Source organism: Mustela nivalis (assembly GCF_964662115.1).
Source record: "Mustela nivalis genome assembly, chromosome: 1".
NCBI lineage: Eukaryota > Metazoa > Chordata > Mammalia > Carnivora > Mustelidae > Mustela > Mustela nivalis.
The window spans coordinates 93693746-93709355 of record NC_139020.1 but is presented as its reverse complement, the minus strand read 5'-3'; the positions used below and the strand labels follow the sequence as shown (position 1 = coordinate 93709355).

Sequence of the window (15610 nt, the reverse complement as noted above, 5' to 3'; positions counted from 1 at the left end):
GTGATTTCTCTCTCTGTCAAATAAATAAAATCTTTTTTTAAAAAGATTAAAAGGAAGCTGAAAGACAATGGAGGGCATTTTCAACTTAAAAATATATCTCACTTGTTAGGGTACCAGAAAGATGTTTGAGGATATGCATGAATTCAGATAAAAAAAAACTTTTTTTTTTAAAGATTTTATTTATTTGACAGAGAGAGATCACAAGTAGATGGAGAGGCAGGCAGAGAGAGAGAGAAGCAGGCTCCCTGCTAAGCAGAGAGCCCGATGCGGGACTCGATCCCAAGACCCTGAAATCATGACCTGAGCTGAAGGCAGCAGCTTAACCCACTGAGCCACCCAGGCGCCCCAGGAATGAGGTTCTGATTGATGCTACAATGGGGAAGTATCTTGAAAACATGCTAAGTGAAAGAAACCAGACACAGAAGTTAAATGTTGTATGATTCCCTTTTTATGAAGTATTCAGAATAGGTAAATCCAACAAGAAAGAGGTCAGATTGGTAGTTGCCAGGGGCTGAGGGAAGGAGAGATTAGGGAATAACTGCTTAATGGTTACAGAGTTTCATTCTGGGGTGATAAAAATGGTTTGGAAGTAGACGGAGGTGGTTGTTACCCAACTGTAAATGAATTTAATGTCACTGAATTGTTCACTTTAAAATAGTTAATTTCAGGGGCATCTGGAGGGGTCAGTCCATAGAATGTGTGACTCTTGATCTTGGAGCTGTAAATTCAAGCTTCATGCTGGTTGTGGAGATTTCTTAAAAATAATAAAATCTTAAATAAAGTGGTTAATTTCATTTTGTATGAATCTCACCTTAGTTAAAAAAAAGAAAAGAAAAGAAAAATTAAAAAAAGAGAGAGAGAGAAAAGAAGAAAAATACTGCATGTTTTCTCTAAGGTCCAGTACTTCTTGGAGTCTATAAAATTTGATGTTCTTAACAAAGTTGTAGGCAGAACCATGATTTAGCAAAACAACTTCGCTATGCTTTGTTTTTTTTTTTCAAAAAGTAATTTAAAATGATAATTCATATATTAAAAAATAAAACTTATAGGGTGCTTGGGAGGCTCAGTGGGTTAAAGCCTCTGCCTTCAGCTCGGGTCATGATCTCAGGGTCCTGGAATAGAGCCCTTCACCCAGCTATCTGCTCAGCAGGGAGCCTGCTTCCCTTCCTCTCTCTGCCTGCCTCTCTGTTTACTTGTGATCTCTGTCTGCCAAATAAATAAATAAATCTTTTAAAAATAAATAACAAAATACATTAAACGTATAAGCATGGCAATAATCATTTTCATATATTTTTCAATAAAAACACCTTCTAATGTGCGTTATAGGTGCACTCTAGGCTTTTGCTTCCAAATTCTACATCCGATCTTTCTTCAATGTACATATGAAACCAATATACTGCCAAGGCTTAATGTAACTTCAACATTTCTCGGTTGTTAAGTATATCTCCTCATGTCAAACAGAAACTCTTCCTCCCCCAGAAACACTTTCTGCCCCTCCTTAACTTCCCTATCTATAAATTGGTAGTAGAGGAATTTTAGTAAAGTCTCTTCGTAAGGAATACAAGAGCTTAAAAGTAGAGAAAGGGCAGTAGCATTTCAGATTAAATTTTTCTTTTTTCAAAAACCTACAAATAAAATTGTAGAAAAATAAGAAAATACACATCAGCAAAAGAATACAATTGGTGAAGTTAAGCATGAGAGAGTCTCCCAGCCCAGGGGAATGTGCACATTCTTTCTGGCTTCCAGGTGGAGCTAGACAGGTAGACCAAGTCATCTCTCCTGGGAAATCATAAAATGGGGAGCAACCAGTTTTCCTTCTGCTGCCTTCACAGGGCGCTGACACATACCTGATGTCACCATGTGGGGGGTCCTCAAGGGCAGATGGTTCCAAGCAGGCCACCGTTCACTGAAATGTCACCATATGATATGCTCCAGCAGCTGGAGCTGAGCCTTCATGAGCAGATCACTTGAGACCAAGCAGCCAGGGAAAGAAGAGCAAACTGAATGTCCAGAACGGGCTCTCTATGATTTAGACTTCCTGAAGGGCAGGCAGCATAACTTAAACTTGAATGGAAAAGGTAATATACATGCCTACCAAGATACAGGGGTACACAGAATAGGCTTTCTGGATGTAAAAACAACAAAAACCTGATTTATAAATTCAGAACCACTGGTGAAGAAAATGGCTAACTATTGAAATCCAACTGATCTCCTAGAAAGCGGATGCAAGAAATATTATAAAGCTTAGAAAGAAAAAAAAAAGCAGCAAATCATGAAGATAGAGATGAAAGAGAGGTTTAAGAAAGTTGACATGAGACTATCTGGAGTCCTGAAAGAGAAAATGATGCACATGAAGGAGAAGACATATGTAAGCAAAACAGAAAGAAACATACAAAAAAGATTTCTCTAGATTGAAGAAAGGACCCCAAGGTTCAGGCAGGAATGATATTTATGACGATTTATTTATGTAGACATATCTGGACATTCCTACATATTTATCTATAAATATTTATCTATATGTGTATATTCATAATATTTATTTATATGTATATATACACACACATAAATGGGTAGGAATATTCTGGTAAAACTTTTGGAGTCCAAAGATAAAGTGGAAAATCTCACTCTTTCTGTGTAGAAGCTTGTAAGTCATTTATAGAAGAAAAATATTAGACTGTCCCTGAAATTCTCCTTTGCAACACTGGAAGCTGAAAGACAATGGAGGGCATTTTCAACTTAAAAATATATCTCACTGTTAGGGTACCAGAAAGATGTTTGAGGATATGCATGAATTCAGAGAAGTCACACATCTCATTACTCATCTGGGAAAAATACTAGAGAAAGACTTTATTAATTTAAAAAAAAAAAAAAAAAAAAGGGGCGCCTGGGTGGCTCAGTGGTTAGGCCGCTGCCTTCGGCACGGGTCATGATCTCAGGGTCCTGGGATCGAGTCCCGCGTGGGCTCTCTGCTCGGCAGGGAGCCTGCTTCCTCCTCTCTCTCTCTGCCTGCCTCTCTACCTACTTGTGATTTCTCTCTGTCAAATAAATAAATAAAATCTTTAAAAAAAAAAAAAAAAAAAAAAACCTAAACATAGGGCACCTGGGTGGCTCAGTTGGTTGGGTGGCTGCCTTTGGCTTGGGTCATGATTCCAGGGTCCTGGGGTCGAGCCCCACGTTGGGCTCCCTGCTCGGTGGAGAGCCTGCTTCTCTCTCTCTCTGTCAAATAAATAAAATCTTAAAAAAAAAAAAAAAAAAAAAACGAAACAAATTAAATAAATAAAAAATTAAAAACCCCCCAAATAAAACAGACTTGACCAGGAGAGAAGGCTATCGTTAGGGATGAGTTTGTGATACCTACTTTAAAACAGGCGAACAAGGATAGAGTGGGAACGTGTAAGGTAAGAACTAAATAAAGATCCTAGAAATAGAGAAGTGTACTAAAAAGGAAACTTCTAATAATCATCTTGGATTTAAAGAACTGAGCGACCTCCGCGAAACTGAAGAATTGGGAGTAGGGACCTGAAGAGGAAGGAAGCACAAAGATCCCGAAGGCTTTATCTCTTGGGAGGGGAGCGAGGAGGAAACTGCAGTGAACAAAATTTTCTTCTAGTTGTGGGTTGTGGGTGGGGGAGTGTTGGTGGGCTACTAAAACCAACGTGGGGAAAGTTGGTGTCTTTTTCTCATGCAATACTAGGGAAATATTGGTTTGATTTTCTATGAGGGCTGGGAAAGGCAAGTAACCATTAACACAATGCAAAAGGAGAGCAAATTCTCAAAGCAGGTGTCATAATATTAATACTATGGAACATAGAATTTAGGTTGAAAATCTCTAAACATGGGGTACCTGGGTGGCTCAGTCAGTTGAGTGTCTCCCTTCGGCTCAGGTCATGATCCCAGGATCCTGGGATCGAGCCCTGCATTGGCTTCCTGACTCTGTGGGGAGTCTGCTTCTCCCTGTCCTGTTCCCCTTGCTTTGCTCTCTCTGTCAAATAAATAAATAAAAACTTAATAAATAAATAAATAAAATCTCTGAACATAAAAAAAGAGGGACCTTAAGTAACGATAAAAGTCATAATTTATGAAGAAAACAGTGCGAAGTTTTTATGCATGAAACAACAGAGCAGCTAAACACATTTAAAAAATATTAGAAATGCAGGGGTGTCTGGGTGGCTCAGTGGGTTAAAGTCTCTGCCTTCGGCTCAGGTCATGATCCCAGGATCCTGGGATCGAGTTCCGCATCGGGCTCTCTGCTCAGCAGGGAGCCTGCTTCCTCCTCTCTCTCTGTCTGCCTCTCTGTCTGTCAAATAAATAAATAAAATCTTAAAAAAAAAAACCATTAGAAATGCAAGATAATAGCTTATATAAACAAGAAGTACTTAAGTCAATACATAAAAGACTTGGAATATCAGGATTGGCCAGTTCTGATAGACAGAGATAGACAGAAATAGACAAACAGACAAAAACATAGAGGAATTAAATAATAGAATCATTATGCTTGTTTTCTATAGATAGGATCATCTCTGTTATTTGTAGATTCCGCATTTGTGGATTTGCCCTCTCGCTAAAATGCATCTGCAGCTGTCAAATCAGTATTCGTGGCTCCTTTGCATTCATTCACAGACATGGGGCAGGGCAGCAGAAAATCTGAGGTGCCCGAAGGTCACATTCCCAGCTCAAGTCAAACAAGGTAACACTCTGCCTTCTCGTTTCAGCTCTCGTATTTTAAGCAAGCATCATTTCCCCAGGATATTGTGTGTCATATTTTTCGCACTTTTATGCTGTTGGTTGGTGGTTTCACTGTTTAAAACGGCTGCCAAGTGTAGCGCCGAAGTGATGTCTACTGTCCTAAGCACAAGAGAGCTGGAATGCGCTCTTATGGAGGTAATACACATAGGAGATGCATTTCATTCTGGCATGGGTTGGCTGTGAATTCAATCTTAATGAACCATCAATACGAAATAAATATATTAAATAATCTGTCTTTAAACAGAAACATGTATATAGGAAAGTTTCATATTAATTAGTTGATGAAAATGTTGTAACCAGAAGCTCACAGGACTCTAACCCTGTGTTTCCCCTAGAAGCAATGGTTCAGTGTTCGTAGTGACTTTAGAGGACATAGTTACTGCACCAGGAATAATGAGAATTACCTGTATACAGATTCAGAGAGGACGTTTAAGTTCTTCCAATATAGAATATCTGCTTTTTTATATTCCATGGAAGATTTCTAAAAATTACTATGTGCGTTTCCTTAAGGAGCACCTAATTATGGTTTTCTGATCATAATTTGGTAAATTTAGAAATAGCTAAAAGTGGTAAAAATACCTTAACTACATTGGAATTGATAAGTACCTATTTCTTTCTTTTTTTTTTTTTTAAGATTATATTTATTTGAGAGAGAGAGAGAGAGAGAGAGAGAAAACGATCAGGGGAGGGGCAGATGGACAAGTGACTCCCCACTGAGTGCAGAGCCCAATGCAGGACTCAATCTCACCACCCTGAGATCATGACCTGAGTCAAAGTCAGACTAATCAACTGAGCTAACCAGGTGACCCAGTACATATCTTTTCTTTTTCTTTTTCTTTTTCTCTTATTTTCTTTCCTTTCCTTTCCATTCCTTTCCTTTCTTTTTTTTGGGGGGGGGAGAAAGGGGAAGGGGAGAGAGGGAGAAGGAGAGAGAGAGAAAGAGGAGGGGCAGAGGGAGAGAGAGAATCTTTTTTTTTTTTGAGAGAGAGAATCTTAAGCAGGCTCCATACCTGTGAGGAGCCTGTTGTAGGTTCAATCTCATGACCTTGGGATGATGACCTGAGCTGAAAACAAGAGTTTGACATGTAACTGACTAAGCCACCCAGAGGCCCCAGAAAGGTTGATTTGCTTTAAAAGAAAATTTATTTACAAGCCAAGATCGGTGTACTAGGTATGGCTGATTGCTATTGAAATATCAGTGCTTTCAGGTTCTCTAAGTGAACAGAGCTAGGAAATACATAGATTAAAACCGTAACAATGAGCTGCCACTTCGAATCCACTAAAATGACTGTAATAAAAAGACAGCCAATATGAAATGCTGGAGATGCTATGGTGGTGGGGCTGAGCCCACTTCCTCTGTGCTCAGTGGGGAGTCTGCTTCTCTCCCTTTCCCTCTGCCCCTCCCCCTGCTCACTTTCTTTTTTTTCCTCTCAAATAAACAAATAAATCTAAAAAACAAGCAGACAAACAAACAACCCCCCCCAAATACCCCAAGGTAGTCTTAGATGTTAACAACAAAATGGAAAACAATCCAAAAGAAAATCAGGCAAAGAATATGAAGAGCAAAGACAGATGGTCCATAGATACCTTGGTAGGTAGATAGAAACTGGAAGCCTCATAAATTGATGATGAGAATGGAAAATGGTATAGTCACTAGGGAAAATAGTTTGGCAATATCTGAGAAGATTAAACATACAGTAACTGTAGGTCTCAGCAATTCCACTTCTATAGAGCCAAGAGGATTGAAAACGCGTCCACACAAAAACTTGCACATGAATGTTCACAGCAGCACTGCTCATAATAAGAGCCCAAAGCAGAAACAGTCCAAACGTCAATTAGAAGAGTGAATACAAACTATGGGTTCATCTGTACAATGGAATGTTATTTGGCCATAAAAAGGAATGAAGCATGAATAGGTTCTACACCACGGATGAACTTCTGTAGTGAGTTGAACCGCAGCCTCTCCAAAAGACTGTCCTAATCCTTATTTCTGAAACCTGTGGATATTACTTTATTGGAAAAGGGGTCTCTGCAGATGTAATTCAGTTACGGAGCTTCTGATGAAGAGCACATCCTTTATGCAAGTGTGCCCTGAATCCAATGACAAGGGATCCGTGTCCTTATAAGAGAAAGACAGAGGAGATCTAAAGACAGAAGAGGAGAAGACACAGGTGCATGCAGAAGGAGATATAAAGACCGAGACAGAGGCTGGAGGGATGTGGCTGCAAGCCAAGAATGCCCAGAAATGCTGGTGGCCACCAGAAGCTGTGAGAGGCAGAGCAAGACTCTCCTGTTGAGCCTCCAGAGGGAATGTAGCACTGTCCATACCTTGACTTTGAACTCTGGCCTCCAGAACTGTGAGACAGTAGATTTCTGTTGTTTGAACCTACCTGGTTGGTGGTAGTCACTTGTTATGGGAGCATCAGGAAACTAGTATCACCTCATAGCATTAAACAAAGAAAATGAAGCCAGAAACAAAAGAACCACATATTGTATGATTCTGTTTATATGAAAGTTCCAGAAAAGGCAAATCTATAGTCAGAAAGATCAGTGGTTGCCAAGGGCTGAGATGAAAGAAGCAATTAACTGAATGGGCAGAAGCAACATTTTGGGGTGGTAGAAATGTTCTAGAAATGGAGAGTGGTGAAGGATTGTACAATTATATAAAGTCACTAAAAAGATTGAATTATATATTTACATTGGGTTATTTAGGGTATATATGTTATACCCCAACAAAACTACTATAAAAAATGAAAAACTTAGAAATACATTTGATAAGGAAAGCAAAGAACTTACATACAAAAACTGTAAAATCATTGTTCTCCCTCAGTGGGTGTGGAGGCATCGTTAACTAACATAGACACTCCTAAAGTATATTTCTTTATGTTATAGCAACATGTATGTATACAGAAAATCATAAACTTTTATAACCAAAGATGCTATAAATGATACGAACTGAGAAAATAATATACTTGAAGAAAATTGTCAGCAGGTGACAAAGCATGAATATTTCTGATAACACAAGGTAATCTTACGGGCCATGGGTGGCTCAGTCCATTAAGCTTCTGACTCTTGATTTTAGCTCTGCTCCTGATCTCAGGGTTGTGGGATTAAACCCATGGCCTCCATGGTCGGTGGGGAGTCGGCTTCTCTCCCTTTCCCTCTGCCCCCCCCCCCGCTCTCTCACTCTCTCTCAAATAAATAAATAAATAAATAAATATAACAAACAAACAAACCCCCCAAATACCCCAAGGTAATCTTAGTTGTTAACAAGAAAATGGCAAACAATCCAAAAGAAAATGAGGCAAGGAATATGAAGAGCAAAGACAAATGGTTAATAGGTAGGTAGGGAGGGAGGCAGATAATTAAGTACATGCATAACCTGAAGCATGGAGAGAGCATGCAAATTAAAGCATCGATGAGATATCACTTTCTGCTCCATCCAAGTGGGAAACTTACAGAGCAATAATATCTATTGTTGGTGGGAGTAAGATTAAGGAAGAATAAGAATCTCATACTTCCTGTGGAAATACTGCAAACTGTTATCAGGCCATTGGAAAGCAATTTGGTAACCTCCATTAATATAAGACACGGGCACACTTTGACCCATTCTTAGATGTTAATTTCATTGACATAAAGGACCAGCGCACGGGAAAGGATGCTTATTTCATACTGCTGTCCATACAGGTCGTAGATTGGAGGGGAAAAAGAAAATGTACCTCAATGGAGGAATCAGTTGAGATCGTCACATCATACTGACAACCACAGCATGTCTAGTCACTGAAAAAGGTAGAGATTGCAAATTAGATATAGAAATACTCGTCGATTTAGAAATTCTTTCAGGTATCACTTCCCAAGAAAAACAAGTTGCAGAGAAGCATATACTTTTTTAAAAACTTATGTACTTATGCCTATATGTGTATGAATGTGTGTATTTGTTGCATCTTTCCCTTATAAGAGTACTATCTCCCAGTATCCTTAATAAGTAATACATGAGATGCTTCTTTGAGGCCAGGTGAATATCCTGTTCCCCAAATACTTTTCATCCAATGGATTTTGTATCCTTGCCCAAATGAATTACATTAGGTGGTTACAAATGAATCTTTTATATTATTTAAAATAAACTTTATTGAAGTACACTGAATGATTTTTAAAATCCTGTTTTTGTTGTCTGGTGGGTCTCAAAGTCTGAATTATCTACACAAGGGCTTCCTTTCTTTTTGTCCTGGCTGTGTAGACCCAACATAAATAGGCTTACTTCATGCTTCCTCATTGTCTCCATGACCAAACTGAATACAGCTGATATTTTCTGTTTTCTCTTAGATTACATGACACTTCCAGAAACAAGAAATACAACATATTAGTCAATGAGACAAGTAAATTATACTTTTGATTTTGGCACCTGCATTAGCAGTATCGAATAGCAAAATTTACCAGACTAAAATTTTATTAATCTGGTCTCTACTTTCCTTGCACTTGACAGTTTCTTTTTGAAGTTTTTGCCAAAGCCTGGTTCAGTGATATTACCCACAAGTAGTATTTTTCTGAGTATGACATTCAAAATCTGTCTCTATAAAATAAATTAGGAAATTCACAATAGTGCACTTTTTACTGTCTGGGTTTTGATGTCAAATACTTAGATTCTCTGGAATAAAGTAGACCCTTTTGAGTACAAGTGCCTAGTATAACGGAAATTTATTTCAGTTCAAATTGCTTCATTTGAAATCATTTTTCAAGGGATTTCTATGTATATGAAAGTGCTTTAAAGTTTGTTCAAACGATAAAGTTTATGCTTCATTACTCTGTTAAAAATTTATCTGAAAAGAAGCAAGGTAATTTTTGCTTAGAGTGAGAACAACAGAACCTAAATCCTATGCTGTTTTTTCCCAAAGAGTTACTTTTGAAGTAAACACAATCTATTTAATCAAATAAAGTATTTTATCAAATACAAATACAAAATTAAAAAGTAACATTTTTAATCAGAAAGTTTCATGCAAAGTACTCTAGTCCGAAGCATTAAGAAATCTCACTGAGGGGCACCTGGGTGGCTCAGTGGGTTAAGCCTCTGCCTTTGGCTCAGGTCATGATCCCAGGATCCTGGGATGGAGCCCCACATCGGGCTCTGCTCGGTGGGGATTCTGCTTCCCCCTCTCTCTGCCAGCTTCTCTGCCTAATTGTGATCTCTGTCAAATAAATAAATAAAATCTTAAAAAAAAAGAAAAGAAATCTCACTGAGGGATTAGGCAAGTAACTATTGTAACATCATGAAAACAGTCTTTGATTTTTCTCTAATTTGAACTAAAGGTGATTGTAGGCCCATACAGTTATATAAAAGCAAACATTTTCATATCCCAGAATGTTGCAGTGATGAAAATGAAGAACTTAACTTCAGAGATTTGAATTCTGGCCCCAGCTTAGCTATGTGTCAATCTCCCCAAGCTATGCCTTGTTGGATTGTAAACAGAGGTAGTTGAATTAGTGGAAGGATTATAATCTCTTTTCATGTTAAAACTTCTGTACTATTAAGGTCAGCGAGGCTTGTGCACATACAAAAATGGCACTGTGTAACTCACTCATTCAAAAAAAAAATATGCATTAAGCACATACTACATACGAGGTATTGTTCCAGGCACGGAGAATACAGATAAGCTTCCCTCTTGAATACGAAGAAGTACAAAGCCAGTTTACATCCCAAGCATCGAGTAAATCTTGACTGGGAGATGTTCTCCTTTTTCCACAAATCATGCTCTTGCCCCATCATGCTACTGAAACCACTCTTGTCGTTAGTGACCTCCAGGTTGCCAAATCTAATCACCAACTCAGTTCTCATCAACTTGATCTGTCTGTAGCATTTGATCAAGCTGATCTTCCCTCCTCCTCCAAGCAGGACACCGTTCCACGATCCTGCTATCATAATGGCGCTTCTTTTCAGTTTTCCTTGCTGTTTTTTTCCATCTCTGCTAATCTCTGAGCGTTGGAGGACTCACAAATCCACACGTGGGCCTCTTTTATTCTCTATTTATACTTACTCGCTGGGTGGTTTTTATCTAGTCCTATGGCTTTCACTACTACTGACAACTTCCAAATTTATATCCTCCGCTCCACTTCTTCCCTGAACTCCAGAATTACATACCAAGTGCCTATTTGACAACTCTCCTTGGAATGAACTCCAAATGCCTCTTTCCCCCACGCCCACTCTGAGACCTGGGGGGAGTGCACTTGGGACCAGTGTCTGTGATGGGTGAGGACGATGGAGGCAGTACTGAAAAGTGGGAGCAGCTGAGCTGTTGATGCGATTACAACAAAATCCGCAGCTGATCCCACAGGGAGCTCTGGAGCTGGGATGGATCCTCAGAATTGTTCCAGTCCAGGCAAGAGATCTGTAGCGCCACTTGAGCCGGTCATCGGTCATCGGTCATCAGATATAGGTCACCCTGCCCCATGAGGGCCATGACCTTGGGCAAGGCAGCTCCCTCCTACAGAGACCAGTTCCTGGAGAGGACTCAGCTGTGACTGGTCAGCAGCCAATATTCATGGCAGCTAGGGAATGAGTGCCTCACCCAGAAAGGGGGATCAGTAGTTCGGCTTCCGTGATAACCACTCGAGATCTGGGAGGATCTCATACCCATCACTTTCCCTCCCTTATGCAGATTACTTTTTTCTCAAAGTGCTTACTGTGTGTTATACTTATTAGTTTGCTTGTTGATCCCTACTAAAATAAAACACCGTGAGAACGGAGTTTCTTTTGTCTTTTTTTCTTCAAGCCTATATCCCCAGCCTCTAGAAACAGAGCATGGAACGGAGTAATACTCAATAAAGATTAGTCAATGAGTAAATAAATGCATTGCATGATCACTATATGCTAGAAACCATGCTGTAGTTGGGGAGTATGGAAGTGAACAAGACAGGCTCAGTCACTACCTTCACAGAGCTTGCAATCTAGTAGAAATTATAGACCTATAGAGCACAGGTAGATAAAATATGAATAAGTATATTTTTATACTATTTTTAAGTCTACTTCTTTTTTTAAAAGTATAATTCAGCCAAATGCTATTATCTGGTATTTCACTAATCTATCTAGATTCAGTGCATTAGAGAGTTCATCATATAAAACTTTTTACTGAATGACAATGTCAGAAGACTATAAAAAGAGTGGTAACTTTAGCGAGAGGGTTATGTATTACTCCTGCTAATTTTTGAAAAGAAAAGTTAGATCACTGGGACATGTCTTTTGCCCAGCTTAGGAGGAAAGAATAAGGGGCAAAATAAGAGTGAGACTAGCTCAGAGAAAATGAATGCTTACTTTTAAGTGGAATTTTTATTAACCAACATCCTGTTTTTTTTAAAATGCCGGAGAGCAAGGCTATAATTGTAGCTAAATAGATAAGGGGCAAAATGTTCTGTAATGAATGGGTAATTTATAGTCACTTTGTACATAGGAATATAATTTTTCCATTACTTCAGTTTCAGGGACAGATAAAATATAATAAGGACGAGGAAATCACACTTCAGTTTCTGTGTCCTTGTTGTGGAATCATAGGGTCATCTTTTTGTTTTTCATTTTACTTATTTATTTGAGAGAGAGCACATGAGCAGGGGCAGAAGGAGAGGGAGAGGCAGACTCCCTGCTGAGCAGGGAAAGGAGCCCAACGAGGGGCTCGATCCCGGGACCCTGGAATCATGACCCAAGTCAAGGCAGACGCTTTACTCACTGAGCCACCTCGGTATTCCATAGGTTCATCTTCTAAAAAGCAAATTATCTCCCTCAAAGTTATGTTTTTTACTTTCACAACCATATTTTATTTCCATTCACAACCAACTAAATAATTTGGCCTCACAGAGCTTCAGCAAGATGAACCCTATTCCCCCCTGCCCCCCATGTATATTTTATTCAATATGTGAAAGTCTTTGACTCTGCATTTTCTGTGTGGTAGAGAACATGACAACTAAAATTTCAATTCTTGGTTTGTCATACACAAGATATTTGGCATTTCTAGAATAACTTGTATGGGAAATCTCAAATTGCTTTATATTTATGAGTTCACTAGTCTCTTTCCTTCCTTACACGTTGCTGGCACAATGCATGGAATGTAAGCTGGGTCCGATGCGCTGAGCATCTCTTCATCATAGGACCAATGCAACCCTTGAGAAGAATAAGAATTTCTACCTTAAAAGGATAATAAAACCATTGTGTCTCACTTCAGACAGCTTGATGTGTTCCTCTATTAAAATAGATTTTAGGGGCGCCTGGGTGGCTCACTGGGTTAAAGCCTCTGCTTTCGGCTCAGGTCATGATCCCAGAGTCCTGGGATCGAGCCCCGCATCGGGCTCTCTGCTGAGCAGGGAGCCTGCTTCCTCCTCTCTCTCTGCCTGCCTCTCTGCCTACTTGTGATCTCTGTCTGTCAAATGAATAAATAAAATCTTTAAAAAAAAATAGATTTTAGAGTCCTGATGAATACCTTAACTGTCAATAATGTATTGATTTGCTGAGATGTCACCTCTATTCCTGGGTATCTTTTAGAGAAAAGTAGAAAACCATTAGCTTTCTGCTGTAGTGTGAAAATCAGTTTAATTACATCATTGTTTTGACAACTGATGGTTAATTAGATGGCAAGATCCTTACAGCAGGTCTTACAGAGCACAAGTGTTAGAACCCTACAGAGTACCCTTGCGGATAATTCATTAAGCCTCCTCTCACAATCGTAGGTGATATTGAGTACCTCTAAGTACAAAAGGGCTGCTGTACACCCCAGTTTTAGACACAACAACATTTGATAAGAGCAGGTGAAGAGCCATGGATAGTTAAGCAGCACAGAACCTCACAAAAGGAAGTGACAGGAAATGATCTCTTACTACAAACTCAAATGACTGTCAGGTGTGGCAGAAGCAGCTCTAACTTGTCTAATACCTCACTCACTGTTGCACCTGTGTCTGCCTCACTCTGTTATTTTTTTCAAAAATTTTATTTATTTAGGAGAGAGAGAGTAAGAGAGAGAGAGTGAGGGAGCACACAAGTTGGGGTGGGGGAGTGGCAGACACCCCGCTGAGCAGAGAGCCTGACGCTCGATCCCAGGATCATTATTTGAAGTTCAGAACGCACAATATTTCCGGCACCCATTCACATCAGACGGTATGCTTTGGGGTGACTGTGCAGGGATTAGATTTATAGCCAAGGGAAGTCTGCATTTGCATTTAGTGTTTTCTTTTTTAAAAATTTCAGAGGAATGGGGCGTCTGGGTGGCTCAGTGGGTTAAGCCGCTGCCTTTGGCTGGGGTCATGATCTCACGGTTCTGGGATCGAGTCCCGCATAGGGCTCTCTGCTCGGCAGGGAGCCTGCTTCCTTCTGTCTCTCTCTCTGCCTGCCTCTCTGCCTACTTGTGATCTCTCTCTCTCTCTCTCTCTCTGTCAAATAAATAAATAAATAAATCTTTAAAAAAAAATTTCAGAGGGAAAGAATGAGGGAATTGCTGTAATTACTACACTGATGTTATAGTGAGGGCAAAAATGTAACCCACTACAGGGGCACCTGGATGGTTCAGTCTGTTAAGTGCCAGACTCTTGATTTTGGCTTAGGTCATGATCTCGGGGTGATGGGATCAAGCCCTGGGTCAGGCTCCCTGCTCAGCATGGAGTCTGCTTGAGATTCTCTCTCTCTCCCTCTGCCTCCTTTCCTGTCCCCCCACTTTTGTGCTCTTTCTCGCTCTCTTAAAAAAAAAAAGAACCCACTACAAATTGGAAAGTGCAAAAAAGTAAAAGCTTTAGCAAATTTCTCTATAAACTATTTCTTACAGCTCTCTAGTCTACTCCATGAGCAGCTAGGATGCGGCACAGACTTGCCAGTTAAAAACATTTTAATATCTTTCATTTTAAAATAGGCTTTTTTGGTAATTCATGCATTTTGGGTCAATATGCATTGTTTCTGGGTACCCTCCTCCAACCCCGGGTCTTCCTTAATGTCCTTAATGATCCTGGAGGTGACACTGGATGAGCAGGTGCTGGTCCTTGAGCTCTCCTAGTGCTGTTGGTTTAAAATAGGCCTTTGATGGCTGGGGATGATGTCCCTTCTCCCTCCTGGTTAAAGGCATACCTCACCGACATCTGTTGCTGAAATCTCTGCTTATGAAACTGGTGTGCATTCTCTTGATTCAGCCAAGATTTAGACTATTGCTGGCACTGCAAATCCTCTGGTTGCCTCCCCAGTCAACATGGTTGGGAAAGTCCATTCTTACCCTGGGGCCTCGGCAACCTCCTGGCAGGTCACCGGCTCTCCCCTCAGTCATCCCCAGCAAGGGTCATGTGGGAACTTCACATGGAAGCCAAGGGAGATGTTCGGGGCAATTCTCTGGCCTCCTCTCCTCAGCTAGTTCCAACCTGGACTTGCTCCTCAGCTATTTCCAGCTGGGCTTGGAAACAGTTTGGACTGTGGCACGTTAAAGCCGGGGTTCCGTTAAGGGACTTGAAATCGTCACAGTGTTTATCCGGAGAAGTTAGGAAAGGCCTCCTGCTCTGGAAAACCTCTAAACACATCTGAGGGGGCAGGGAGGCAACTAGCCCATATAGAACCTTTGGGAAAATGAGACAATAACATCCCTCCCGTGAATATACGCTTGGGCCAGGCTGCAAAGTGTGGTGAGTAGAACGAGTCCTGGACACACAACCTTACTTGACTCCTTGGCAAGGTATCTTTGTGCAGCAAGCAAACTGTATAACACTTTAGTGGCTCTGGAGGAAGAAGGTTGAACCCAAATACGTGAAAGCTTTCTTTTCTTCTCCTTCTCTTATCTTCTCAACTCCTCCCCGAAGAGCTCCCACTTCCCCTTTCTTGTTAGGTAGTTGTGAACTCCCTTTATGTCATATCCTGAAT

The 15610-nt window shown here is 40.2% G+C and overlaps 1 long non-coding RNA gene across 3 annotated transcripts in view; it reads right to left on the bottom strand.

Moving 5' to 3' along the window:
* Positions 1 to 430: 430 nt before the first annotated feature.
* Positions 431 to 15610, bottom strand: part of LOC309843577 — a 45316-nt gene continuing 30136 nt past the window's right edge. For 2 of the 3 annotated variants that reach the window (XR_014300223.1, XR_014300224.1), the window contains 3 exons: positions 8466 to 8526; positions 1848 to 1966; positions 431 to 754 (listed from right to left, as the gene is read on the bottom strand). This is a non-coding gene — a long non-coding RNA (uncharacterized lncRNA). The remainder of the gene's footprint in view (positions 755 to 1847; positions 1967 to 8465; positions 8527 to 15610) is intronic. The other variant, XR_014300225.1, reaches the window with a different exon arrangement.